We start from the raw sequence: 14,568 nt of genomic DNA, 5'->3' as shown, positions 1-14,568 counted from the left end.
AGTCTATGCCCTGTAGCATGTGCTCTTTTATTCTTGATGATGATGTTTGCCCAACTTCTTGTGATATTCATGATACCTTGACTGATGTGAATGACGATGATTGTTCTTGCCGTTTTATTTGCACATCATGCATTGAATTGAAAAATGAAGTGTTGGCTTTAAAACAAACGCGCGATGATATGAGCGCTAAGTTGGTTGAGCACAATGAGATGATTGCCAACTTTGAGAAAGAAATTGATCTCTTGCGTACCACATATGCCAAGTGCATTGAGAAGAAAATTGACAATTTGAAAAATGTTCCATGTGGTACTTGCGACTGCCTCAAGTTTGCAAATGAGGTTTTGGTCAATAGATGCAAGAGTCTTAGTGCTAAGTCTTTTGATTCATGCAACTCTTGTCACTCCGATGTTAATGTTTCCAAAATTGCTTCTTCCCAATTGGAGTTGGCTTCTACAGTTGAGCGTGAGTCTTTGGATGCTAGCACTTCTGCTTGTGCTTCGGATAGCTCTTCCATAGCTATTCTAAGCCTATTGCTTCTTTCGGTGTTGCCCAAGATAATTCTAGTTGCAAGGGTGTTTCTCATTTCATTGAAGCACATACTCCTAAACCAAAGTTCCATTGCACCTTTTGCAATAAGATGGGCATACCGTTGAGTTTTGTTTTCGTCGTGTCAAACACAAGCGACATATGCATGCCAAAGCTTTCAAGAAGCCACGTAGCTCTTTTCATGGCACGTGTGATTCAAAATTGGGCACCAAGTTGAGAGTTGATGCTTCTTGCTCTAAGTCCCAAGGGACTTCTCACTTTAACGAGAATGGTGATTTGTCTTCTTGGATCGTGCCTCCACAAAGGCCTTTGTACTATTGCTCTTATTGTGAGAAAGATGGGCATCAAGAGAGCTTTTGTTACCGCCGTGCAAGACGCATGCGGCGAGCTCGTGTTTATAAGTCTTCTGGTGTTCATAGCCTTCTTCATGGCATGAAGACTAGTGAACCTAGCACGAGACCTCACTTTATCGATGGATTCTTTAACTCCTTTTCGAGTGGGTTTTGTCGTGATCGTGGGCATGCTTCCAGTGCTTCTTATGTTGGTCCACGACATGCTTCTCTTGGTGTTTGTGCTAGTTCATTTCTTAAGACTTTAGGAGATCATTACCTTTTTGCTTCTGATCACACTCGTTTTCCTTCTCGAGTTGCTTCATATAGGCATGTCTCTAAAGGTGCTTCAGAACAATCTCATTTGAACCGGCATTTGCATCATGCTAACCCACATGATAAGTTGAGTGCATGTTTTACTCGTGTGACCAAGTCTTGGGTTCTCAAGTCCATGCTTGCTAACCCTTGGGGATCCAATACTCGAGTTTGTTTGTCCTCTCGTGTGTAGGAACAGGGATACGGGTGGAGAACATGAGCTCGAAGTGACTTGATCTTCTGCTTGAGGTGATCAAGATTTGATGGTTCTCCACATCGTTTGGGTGGCCCTCTAGAGGCTTTGTACACTATGCTTTGTGAGTTTGACCCTTGTACACTGTTATGCTCACATGTATACTTTTGCTTAGTTTTTTTATCATGTTTTTTTTGGCTTTTCTAGTATGTGGCATCATTGCTTATCTTGTACCATGCTAGTTGTGTATATACCTTAGTAGGCTAGCCACCTTTTCTTGTTAGCATGTGTAATTCTATTATATATCTTGTCATGCTAGCTTCGTAATATATGTTGGTGGACTAGTCACCTTTTCTTGTTAGTGTGTGATACTCATGAACCACATGCCATGATCTCATATTTGCTTCATTTTGGTAAAATGACATGATGTTCTTTTGGTATCATTTTTGGTCGGTCTTTCTGTACAAGATCTTTGTAGCTCATTGACATGTTTGGAGTCCATGCTTTTATTTGTTTGAGTGATCATGTTGCAATGCTTTAATTCCTCACTTTTAATATCTTCATTGCAATGTGTAGCATGATTTGAGCTTTAACTTGTTTTTGGGCTTGTCATGTCTTCGAGTTGCATTTTGTTTTTTTAGTTCTCCCTTTCTTGTAATTGGTGTTGGAGTTTCTCATTTGGTTTTTTGTGTCTCTTCTTTTTCTATTTTTGTTTTGCTATATGTTTTTGGTTGAGGGGGAGTTCGGCTTTATTTGAGGGGGAGTTTGGGCTAAGAACTTGTGTTGGATTTGATATCCATTTTCAATCTCTTAAATGGTATCCATTTTGGTCTTTCAATTGGTACCTTTCTTCTGGTACTCAATTGGGTCCTTGGATGATGCTTTTCCAGATTTGCTCTGAGGATCAGTCCAACTCCTTTCGAGCCTTTTTGTTTTGAGCTGAGTTCCGCCTCTTCTAGTTTTGTAATGGCATGTGTATTTCCTGTGATATATTGTATCTTGCCCTCTTAGATGCACCTTGTTCTATCTAGCATGTGCTTTTCCTGTGCCATGACTTGCTTTGTACATTATTTTGTGGATTAGCCACTTTTTCATGTTAGTGTGTGCCCTTTGTATATTGTGCCTTGGAAAACATTTGTTTTGGAGACTGCAGGTGATCAAGTGATGAGTGAAGACATTTTCATGAAGGATTACCTTGCAGCTCAAGTCAGTGGTGTTGGTGATGCCCTTTGAGCTGATCTTCTTCCTTTGCTACCGACTACTCCCGAGCTTTTCATGCTTCGACTACTTCGAGAGAAGAATCTTCAGCACATGACTTGTGAGTTGCATGTTGGTGTTTTAGTTGCTTTTCTTGCAGCTTCTTGTTTGTGTTGTTTCTTCTCTTGGCATGTTTTGATGGGAGAGCTCGTGGAGTTTGTAGTTGAGTTTTCCTTTCTCATACTGCATTGAATCTCATCATGTACAATATAACCTTTTGAGCTTCATGTGTATAGTGGCTAGAATGAGATTATGCTCGTGGTAGTATGCTCTATGGTTCAGGATGGTGCTTGAGCAAGCAAAGGCTCATTTTGCTCATATGCTTGTTTTCTAAGTTCTGGACATGCTTAACACTTCCTGAATCTGAAATTTTGTTCACCGCTGAGATTGGCAACTAGCATGTGTAGGATGTGTGAAATCCGTGTGCTATCACTAGTATGCTAGGTTGCTCTGTCTCATGCTTTGTTTTGCTCACTGCCTTGGTCAAAATAATATCGTGCTAAAATTTGATCCAAGTTAAGTGAAAAGAAAGATTGAGATGGGTTTGCACTTGTCACCACATCATTGTATCGAGACTGCTTCTCTTTGCACTTTGAGTTGAACTTGAGCAATGTAGTGGATGATCGAAATCGTTGCTTCCAGCTTCTGATTGCTTTAATGCATAGGCTGCGCACGGTTGAAAAGTTAGACTTGACAATGCTTACAACCTCTCACACTCACATGCTTTGACTAAATTTTATGTATTGCCGAAAACTTGATAAATTTGATCAAACACAAGATAGGTTCGTCTTTGGCATGTCGAGTGACCTCTGTTTGGGGTAGTTCACCTTGTATATTCTTATTAGCACTAGATTGATTTTCTGCCTATATATGCTAAGTGCTGTTTTAGTGGTGAACTCCTATTTTGTGAATTGCTTTAAACTGATCTCTATACTTAATCTTTACAATTTATACATGTGATCAGTTTGAGCTTTTGCTAGTTCTTGTATCCATTGTTGTACTTTTGGAACAGCACTCCCCAGAGCATCTTTTTATTCTGATTGTTATACTCTTTAAACTCCTGCATTTGCACTTTGCACACATGCTTTTGCTCAGGGGGAGCTCGATGTTGCTTTATTTTGTGCACTACCAAAAAGGGGGAGAAATTCGAAAGAATTGCCTTTCTCGGGATTTAAGAGAGAAAATCTGCATATTTGGCGAGAGATGCACTTTGTGAGGGGGAGTGCATTTACATTACACTTTTTGCCTTGGCTTTTGACGATGACACGGTTGCGTTGAGCTTTTACCCTGTCTTGGGAACCGTGAGCCTTTTAGTTGCCTTTTTTTGCTTTGCTTCACTTGAATGACCTCGTACTTTGCTGATTCTTCAGTTTTCAGTCATTTGAATAAGCTGTCAATTCTTTGCGTCATGTTGTTGACAATGCACTCATCAAGGGGGAGATTGCAGACCCCTGGTCAGTTTTGATGATGAGTGATTGATCAACACATGCGCTTTCGGTGGTTTGGTTGGTGCATAACATGTCTACTTTTCCTGTATGCATGATTATGTTGACTAACCTGGTGGCGAAGGTGGCGGTGGAAACAAAGTATTCGTGTTGTCTCTTGGCTGCGGATTGCAGGTGTCGGATGCGGCATGGCTTGCGGCGGCAAGAGGTGAAGGCGAGTGGTCACGTCGCCTGAAGGACCTCGAGAGCTGGGTGGAGTCATTGTGCGGTCCAGAGGGATGCGGCATGGCTGCCAACGGCTTTCGTGAAGGCGAGCACCAGCTCAAGGCCGAGGGACCCAGAAGACCGTGCGGAGTCGATGTGCGGTCCACACCGTGCATGAAGAGTCAAGACGAGGAGGAGATCGAGACGGTGGGGGATCCCAAGTCAAGGCGGAGGCTTTGGACGAGGGATACGCATCAAGATCGGTTAATCAGGTCCGGTGGGGTGTGCCACGTCCAGGTGGGGCGTGCCAAGGGTTTCTCGGTTTCGGCCTCAAAACCGGTGGCAGGGCATGTCTCTTGGTTTGTGATGCGCAGGTGTGGAGCTCGGAGGCAGTAGTGACGGCGAGGTGAAGGTCATGCGGGTCCGTGCCGATGGACCTGGGGAGTCGGGCAGAGTCATGTGCGATTCGGAGCGATGCGGCATGGCGGTCGACAGCTGTGACAGCTGTGGTGAAGGGCGGATGCTGGGCATGATTGAGGGACCAAGAGATCGGGTGGCTAGCTGCAGTGGCTGACACCTGGGGACATCGACAAGCGCAAGAGTACATGGGTGACCGTGTTGACCAGGTCAAGACGACGGTCGAGCAAGTTGAGCGGAGGCTCGGGAAGACTTGGAGGCCGGGCTGTCGAGGATGGTGGTGAGACGTGTCGAGGAGGTCGGAGGACAGGTGGCGCGATCGTGAAGCTTGCGTCTTGGCGAAGCGAAGTCGTAAAGGTGCCGAGTCCGTCCGATGCTCCGGAAAAAGAGTTGGACAAAATTACCCTTGGAGCATATGTATCGTAGTTATATCCTTCTGGATAAAACTGTCATTAGGACGAAATGTTGGAAATAAATAAGGGGTGAAGGGCTAGCCTCATCTCTTATCTCATTTTCTTCCACCTTGAGACCTTGCACAAATTAGATTCATGGAAAAGGAGCCCCTTCCCTCCTCGTGCCTTCCGGGGTTTTGATTTGCCCTTCTCTATTTTGTTTGCCGATTAAATTCTGGTTGTTTTTCCTCCTTTTGTTTCTCTCTGTTTTTTTTTGTTTTTTGGATCCCAGGGAAAGATTTGGTTGGGCGGCGTGGCTTTGGGCAGGAGCAGTGCGCAGGTTGAATTCCCTTTTGCCCTCAGCATCCTCCTTGTTTTGGCCTTGGCGCTACTGCAGGGAAGCCATCCAGAGCAGCAGGGCAGACTGAATTGACGCGCGCGGCAGGGAGCAACCAGGCAAGCAGGAGGCCAGCAGCAGCTGCCGCTGCAGGGGCTGAGCGGCTCCTGCGCGCAGGCAGCAACCCTGCCGCCTGAGGGGCTGTTGGCCTTTGGGGGTGCGCGCAGCTTTCAGGGGGAGCAACGGCCTGCTGCAGCTGCCGCTGGGGCTGGGCGGCGCTCGGCTGAGCAGCACAGCGCGCAGGTCTCCCAGGCGGGGAGTGCTGCAGCGGCGCTGGGAGGGCGGCAGGCCACGCACGCAAGCAGGAAGGCAGCTTGCACAAGCTAATTAAATTTGTGATTCTTGTGCACGTGGATGCTTGGTTCTTGATTGTTTTTGCAGGGATACGAATCTAGTGCGTGTGTGGAAAATCACGGCTCCGATCGAGATTGTTCATCAATCACTAGGTTTGTCTTTTTCAATTGATTTTGCTAAAATTGTTCTAGGCTCTAGTCATGCATCTAATCGCGTTCCCGTAGTTTGTTCTAGCTGTAGCAAGTTAATTTTTGCAATAAAATTAATTTCTTGCTCTAGGGTTAAATTAATTACCTGCTAAATTAAAATCAGAAAAACCTCTAAAAATTAGTTGCTAGCCTTTTAATCTTGCCTACTAGTATGCTAGGGTTAGATTAGTTTTTCTCTAGCTTTTAAATTAGTTTTTGTTCGACTAATCCTCTCCTTTTAGTCAGTTCCCGCTGTGCCCGGTTGCAGTTCGTGTTGCATTCGGTTGGTGTGTGCTTTCGGGTATTGTTTCCACAAGAGTTTTTGCGACATTCTGATTGTGTTCCTAGCACTAGCAGCTTGTCCGTGTTGTACAGTGTTGACACAGTCTAGGAGTCGGCAGTGTGGTTTTTGAATCGGAACTTTTTCTAATCGATTTTGAATCGTTTTTTAGGCTCCCATTCAACCCCCTCCCCCCTCTGGTCGTCTGTCTGGTGCTTCATGATGTTGACACGTGGCTTAAGGAGCAGAACCATCCGAAACCGAGGATGAAGACGGCAGACATGGCCTGGATGCTCGGCTACGGCATAGGAGATGAGCTGTTCGACTTGATCGAGAAGTACCCTGTTCATCCTTCTTAGCTAAATTCACAACACAGAAAAAAAAAATAGGGACCCAACATTTATAAAAGGAAAGATCCAACACAGAGTCAAATGCAGTTTCATTTCAGTATACATGAAAATCAAGGCGCAAGGTTGTACAGAGATCAACATTTGCAGTTTGGTTCGAGGAGCTTTTTGATTCTGTCGTGTTGCTCGTAGCATTTTTGCTGCTGTACACTTGCTACTCCTCAGTAGCAGCAGCCAGCAGGGTACCTGCAAACGAGGGCCAGTGCCCATGCTCCTGCGACAGGGAGTCTCCCCAACATGTCTCTGGTTTACAAGCATCCAGTGTCACAAATCCTCTGCTAAAATTATTTACTATAGTAATGGTAAAAAGTATTCACTATAGATAAGTTATGTTTTTCGAGGAAATTATTACAAATAAGTTATCCAACAAATTAATGAATAATAATGAATCGTAACTAGAATTTACACTACACATTTGACAAATCACCGTTTGTCAGTAGTGCACGGATGCCATGCAGCCATGGCATCTCATAGTCAAAGCCATTTAGCTAGGACACTCACATGAACCAGGAATGGCGCAGCGTTTCCTGCGACGATGTCTATCGAGCTCAAGAACCTGACAAAAACAAAGTCTGATGCTGCGAAATTAGCATTGGCCAACGTGGAGAGAGATGCATGCGTACATGAGCTTGGTTTTCTCAGGTCTTGTTAAAAAAAACCTGTGGTTGTTTGATTGGACAATCACCACTCAAAAAGAAGAGACATGCCAATAATCTCATCTGGCCTAGATAGTCGTTTTGTTAAACTATACTATAATGTACAAATTCTTAGGCCATACCGGATTCAAAAGTTCATTAAAAGAAATCTGAAGTGATGTTGATGGTTAAAGTTTGGATTGACACTTATTCAGTTCATTCAAAAGTTCATTAGCCACGCGCAACCGAAAGCAACATTTATTTGTGACTGGAGTGAGTAGTGTACACTTGCATCAGTATTGATCGATTATTCCTTCTGCTATGAAAAGAATGGGAATTCAGTTCAATTTGAAGCTGCCTCTCTATGCAAATGCAACTAAACGTGTGCTCTACTTTTCCAGGGTACTCTACTATCTGATGAAGTAGAACAACCTATATCTAAGCATGTTTTAGCCAATAATGAAGTAGAACAAGCCATTTTTCCCCTGAAAAGGTACAAGATTGATCAGTATGGCTTGACACTCAACAGCTCAGTTCATTCCTCCCTTCAATTCTTCACATATGCATTGCATCAAATGAACTCTCCAGTCACCACCTACAACATGCTTGGGGATACATTCACGCAGCATGCATGTTCATCAGAGAAAACTGAAATACACTCAAACTCACTAGCTGCTCAAATGCTAATATGGGCCGCATCGGATCGTGCGGTGGTGATTGGGTGAATGACCGCTGGGCCCAGCGTAATCTTCGTGGATTAAAGTGGGAGCCACCACACGATGGGTCCTCGTCCTCTTCTTCACCTCTCCGTCCTCCTCTGCAGCGGCAGCACGAGCCGTGCTTGCATCATGGTCCACCGGTGTCATGCCGTCCTGTCGACGGCCGGCAGATGCGCTGTCCGCCGGACTGCCAGAAGACGATGGTCGCCGTTGCCACTTGAAGTCAGCTTGAATCTCCTCCTGGCACAGAGAACGCAGAAATGTCATGAAGTGTCAGCTTGAAGAAGAGATGAAGAATGCTTAAAAGAACTGCATGCCTCATTAATTAACCTGCTGGCCTGTGACCTTCTTGTTCGGTGCTGCGTGCATGTCCAGCCTCTGAAGTCCTAAAAAAGGAGGAAAATCAAATGGAAAATAAATCAGTACGTACACATATACTGAACTTAGTAATGGGCTACAAATATATACTGATCTTACTGGATAATCCTGAAACTAAGTACCATTACCATGAGCTGTAGTAGCGAGAAGAAGTAGAAGGATGAGAGAGCCAAACACCATGGAACTCATTGCAGGTGTTAATATGAAGCAGGTAAATAAAATCTTCAGACAGGACAGAGTTGCCTGCAGATAGGAAGCCAAGCTTATGCTAACTGCTAGTTTAAGGTATGCAGGCTTGCTCTCACACTCAAGACCCCATGTCCAAATGCATATATAGGATTGAAGTGGCTTCATTCCCATGATGCATGCATATATATGCTTGTCTTCTAGCATGACAGCTGAAAGTTTGTGATCACATATTCTTCTCTCTGAAGTTGGATTGTTACAAAGAATGAGATCCTGATGTGGTTCTCAAGATGAGGCGGTGCATGCCGCCCTTTAAGGGAGGTTGTTCCCCTGGAAATGTGGAGCTTGTTTTGCTCATGATCAGTTACCTTGTGCGTGTCCTCACTGAGGCTCCAACCTTGGGTAACTGAACCACAAGCTGTAAGGGGAAAAAAATGGAGAATTCCGTTTCCAATCAGGTGTAAATGCACGCGCGGTGCCAAAGGGCCTCTAGCAGACTTGGTTAGATGGTTCCAGCGGCACTCTCCAGGTCCTGGGTTAGACTCCCCGTGAGAGTGAATTTCAGGCTGGGGTTAAAAAAAATCCCCTTGTCTGTCACCACGCCAAAGCACAAGTCTAAGGCCTGGCCCAGGTCGCTGGTCATCTCACATGAGCAATGGTGCTGCTGTGTAAGGGTAGGGCTAGGGTTCGGGAGTTTTCTTGACATGCGTGAGAAGGTCTTCTCTTAGCAAAAAAAATGCCCGGGGTGTCTTACCCCCTGCAGGTCGAGTTTTTTTAAATGTGCGCGCGGTCCATGTGGTTCGAACTCACGACTTCCGGGCCCGTGCGAGCCTTCCTTACCACCCCACCTACACAACACTTGTGAATGAGAAGGATATGATATTATTTTGAAGTAACCCGTAGATGACCCTTTATTTATTCCCAGTTGGCAATACCAACCAGGACTAAATCCCTCGGACCCTTTAGTCCCAGTTTGTAACACCAACCGGGACTAAATGATCAATTTTAGCCCCAGTTGTTCCCCACGAACTATGAACTATGAAATTTAGATCATCACCCTTTAGTCCTGGTTGTTTTTTTAGACATAGGACTAAAGCCTCCTTTAGTCCCGGGTCCAAAAACAACCGGGACTAAAGGGTGAGGATGAAAAGTCTGTTCTTTTAGACATGGGACTAAAGCCTCTCTTTAGTTCCGGGTCCAAAAACAACCGGGACTAAAAGGTGAGGATTAAAAACATTTCTCTATTTAGTGGTGCTTAGTGTGGAACAACCGGGACTAAAAGGTGAGAATGAAAAGTCATTTCTCTATTTAGTGGTGCTTAGTGTGGTGGTCGCTATGAAAAAAAAACTTGACCAGGGGGTTTGAAACAGACCCCACTGTATTTCATTAAGAGAAAGCCAACCGGCTTACCCGGTCAAGAAACTCCCGAACTCTGGCCCATGCCCGAGAAGGCCATGCCTTGCGGCGAGCACAGTGAGAGGGATTTTTCAACCCACAGACGGAAATTCATCCCAGCTAAGATTCGAACCCTGGATCTGTGGGGTGCCGCCGGAGAGCCTTGACCACTCGGCTAGGAACCATTGGTGTGTGGTGGTCGCTATGTCGCACCAAAAAGCAAACATCACAAAAAAAAAAGGAAAAACGTTGACAAGATAGTGCTAGGTTCAAGCAGTGTAACCAGAGGTGGGATCTGAATGCTGTCTTTGTTTGATTTCAGAATGTAACGACAGTGGGTTCTGGTGTCTGCTCCTACCTCACCGCCGTCGACTGTGAAATAGGATTGCTGCTTTGCATAGTTTGCTCTGCCCTGCACATATGTGATAACAGCAGTCTCAGATGGGGGAGAGTAGGGATGAAAGTGGTTTTACTTATGTATTTTTATCTAGAAATGGGAAAGAAATCGGGAAACCTCGGTCAGGAAATACAAATCAGACATACAAGATTTCAGAAATGGAACCTTTGATCAGAACAAGCCGGTGACAGTCGGGAATCGACAATTCAAATCGGGAACATAGACGTCTTGACGCAACGATTACAACCATACATAATGCTACATAGGCAAATTGTACCATAAGTAGATAACAGCATAAGTAAGTACATGAATTGAGCAGCAATTTAATTTTAGTCATGAAGTACTTGGAAAGTGAAAGGCAACAATTATAAAGAACAATAAAATGAAAAAAAAGAAAAGAAATAAAAAAGGACCCTGGTGCTGGTTCCGGTCAATTCTGGGCCACCATAGGCCGCGTCCTTACCACCCTGCACACATGGTGGCAGGCAGCGAGCTAGGCAGCCAGCGACGTAGAAGCTGCGGCACGCATTTGTTCTAGGTGAGATCCTACTGAGATATTATAATCCAACACAAATAACCGCTATCTAATTCAAACGAGTTAGATTTTTATGGAATTTTAAGGGTCCAACAATCTTGAATTTTGTAGTCGAACTATCCCCAACCCACTCTTTAGAAAATAATCCTAAAAGTCCAAAGTAATTACTATCCTAAATTCGGATTCTTAAAATAGCTATTCACTGTCTGTATTCTTATAATCTCAATGATCCAGAAATGGGCTTAGTCCCACCTCGCCAAGTGATGGAGGAGGGGTTGCGCACGCAGGCTATAAATGGGCCCGAGGAGTGAGAAGCTGGCAGCAAATCCCCGCCACCCATGTGCCTGCGCCGATATGTGCCATGGGCCTCAGCTAAATTAGGACCTGTTTAGATGGGTGAAAAGTGGTGAAAACTTTTTGCGAAAAGTGCATTAGGAAGCGTGCTGCGAGAGAGAGGTCATAAGAATCTAGGCAAAAACTTTTCACCATCTAATCAGGGCCTTATTTGTAGGGTGAGTTGGCACCTTCGCTAAAAATGGGATTTGCATCGGAAATTTCCCGTATAAGCAGAGATCCGCGAATTTGGTCGGGAAACTCCTCCCCATTTGATTATTATTTCACCGTTTTTTTGTCTGAACTTCGGATTTCACCATGACCTCTCTGCGTCCAGGATCCCCTAGTATGGGCTGTAATCAACATGTTGCCCCAATACATTTGCTGTTTGATAGTATGATCCTTCTCATTCTGATACAATAAGAGAAAATCATGTTCTTAGAATTATAACCGATCTATTTTGTCACACTATCTACAACGTACCCCAAAAAAATTGAATAACCAGTTTAGAACTTAAAAATGTTTTTTAGGCTTTACAGGACGTGATGAATAATCAGTTTAGAACCAATGGATTCAGACACAACGCAGGAAGAGAAGTTACCAACTTACCATTGGAATCTTGCGTTGTGTCAACATCAGAACACATGCTCACATGCTTGATGTTATCTCAGTTGGACGGTTCTATTACACAATATTGCCACCAAAATTATTAGGCAAAACTCTCTCTCTCTCTCTCTCTCTCTCTCTCTCTCTCTCTCTCATATGGACTTTACCCTGTTCTCTTCAAAATATTGCACGTTTCTCACATGTGCAGAGGGCCCATTCGCACATGTAACTAAGCTTTAGTGGTTCATGAGCTCAGATGGTGACACAGGTGTGGCCACGTACGGGTATCCACCCGGGTTTCTATTTAGCAATAATCTTTCGTTTTTATTTTGCTTTATCCGTCCTCCATTGGATAGGTTTAAAATTGAAATTAACCATTGAAAACATTTGAACCAAACATAATCTCGTTTTTGCTTTTGTCAAAATTATTCTTTTTATTTTTTGTATCCTTCCCCCATTGGAGGATCAAACTTGAAATTGACCATTGATAAAACTTCACCCAAACATAATCTTGTTTTTTGATTTGTCAAAATTTTTCTTATTTTTTGTATCTGTCCTCCATTGGAGGATCAAAATTTGACCAATGATAAAACTTAGGCCAAACATAATCTCGTTTTTGGTTTGTCGGATTTTTTCTCTTTTTTTTTGTTGTATATGTCCTCCGGAGGATCAAACTTGAAATTGACCATTAATAAAACTTGACTAAAACATAGTCTTATTTTTTTCTTTTGTCCTAATCTCTAGCAGAATATGCTTCGAACTCCTATTGTTTAACCTTTTTTTCCTCTTTTGAGTTTTTTTAATAATAGTTCACTTTCAAAATCTGCTTACAACTTAACTCCCACACGGAAGAGCCATAAGCCCATAATATCTCTCTTATAGTTTCGTTCTCTCTTTATGTAAAATGGTTAACCCAAATATGCTACATTTGGATCGACAATGATTATAACATAGTCCTCACCTATATAAACTTTTAAGATGGTACTAAACCCACGAACTACAACATCGTATGGGCCACACGGGCACAACATCCACTACTATAGGATATTGTGATAGTATATTACAGTTTCACACTTTGAACTGTTTTTTCATTTTGTTGATGAGATTGAATTCATTTTTGCAGATGAGATTTTAATAGTCAAATGATGTGAAATGAGCGATAACTGATCTGAGTGCTCGCTGCTTAGAAAAGGGTCTCTCAGCCATGCATTTTGAGGTGAATTAATTTAGTACTTTACATAATTTTAGCTCGGAGTACTATGTACAAATATAGAATAATTGGGAAAGAATAGACAACATGTAGGTGTTCATGATACAACTCAAGAACTTGCTTCCAAAAGGATACATCAGTTTGGTTGACTGAAGGTACCCCACAAATCTACTAACCCTCTAAATTAATAAGGTGTTCGAATAGTATGCCAACCTACTATACCACAGAGAAAATTAAAAGAAAATCAAAATCATCATGAATTAGTTTAAATTTGGACTAAACTATTCTAAAAATTTGCAGGGCACAATTTGCCACTCTAAACATCCCTTAATGGACAACAACTAATATACCAGCCACCAGCCATGGCATGAATAATAAAACAACTTTATCATCTGTGCAAATATTTTGTTCATTAGATACTGCAGCCATAGCCAAGTGGCAAGAGCATAAACACTTGAGAAATAGTAAGGTCCATATCATTAGATACTGTAACCATAACCAAGTAGCCATGGCATGAAAAAAAACATGATGTCATCCTGCTTAGGTTGGCGTTAGTTAGAGAACAGCCCAAGTCAGGAAAAAAATCAGGATATATATATATGACACTCAATATAGAGTGTCTTTATTTGTCTCATTGACTAATGGGGATAATTAGGGGTCACATATCGGTGAGACATAGTCATCAACTAGAAAAATGCCGCGCCCTTGGCGCGCCATATGAACCCGTCACTGGCACATATCTTTGAGATTATGGAGAGGTTGGCATGGTATTGTCGCAATTAAAATGGTAATTAGGAAGTTGTGTAATTGTATAATATAAAACATGGTAAGATGGTTGAAAGATGTCTCCATTGTTTCAGCTAAATAGAATGTAGCATAGTTAAGTTTTGCATATTACAATCTTGATGGCACTAACATTGAAAGGGCACTTTGTGCATATACAGACTTCATCCCAAGTACATTCAAAGAGCACATCGTGCATAATATATACAAACTTTATCCCATCTAGTTGCAAAAGATGCTGAGTTGCAAAAGTATCGAAAAGAGTCCATTGGTCATGTCGCTTGCTGATCACCTGTATATTTGTGTGGAAATTTTCGTTTACTTAGAAAAGTAACAATTTAAAATAGGATTGAAAATTAAATTCAATTAAAATGAAAGTAAGAAATCGAAAGTTAAAAAATGAGGAGGTAGACAGGAGATTAGTCTTACTATTTAGATTTTTTTTGTGTTTTGAACTGGTGTCTTTCTCCTCAGGTTGGTCAGATTCCAAGGTTACTGCTCTTTTATTGTTTGCTTTTTGTTCTTCTCTGGCATTAAAAATGTAGTAAAATATACAGTTAGAATGTGTAACTAAAGCTATGTTTTGTTTTGTATTTAAGCTTTGTTTTGTAATAAGTGCAAAGGATTTGTTGGAGCTTCAGTTTCCTTTGGATCAGCACCATATTTTTCATTGTGAGATTCATGCAAGAGATAGTCAATGTATATGCAAGTATAGTGATATTTATAT

At 42.6% G+C, this 14,568-nt stretch overlaps 1 pseudogene; it reads left to right on the top strand.

Annotated features, from left to right (window-relative positions):
• LOC120677965 overlaps nucleotides 1–6,696 on the top strand; it is a 32,747-nt pseudogene extending 26,051 nt beyond the window's left edge.
• The last annotated feature ends 7,872 nt before the right edge of the window (nucleotides 6,697–14,568 follow it).

The sequence above is a fragment of the Panicum virgatum genome, chromosome 6N (assembly GCF_016808335.1).
Source record: "Panicum virgatum strain AP13 chromosome 6N, P.virgatum_v5, whole genome shotgun sequence".
Lineage (NCBI taxonomy): Eukaryota > Viridiplantae > Streptophyta > Magnoliopsida > Poales > Poaceae > Panicum > Panicum virgatum.
This window is presented reverse-complemented; position numbering and strand designations above follow the sequence as displayed.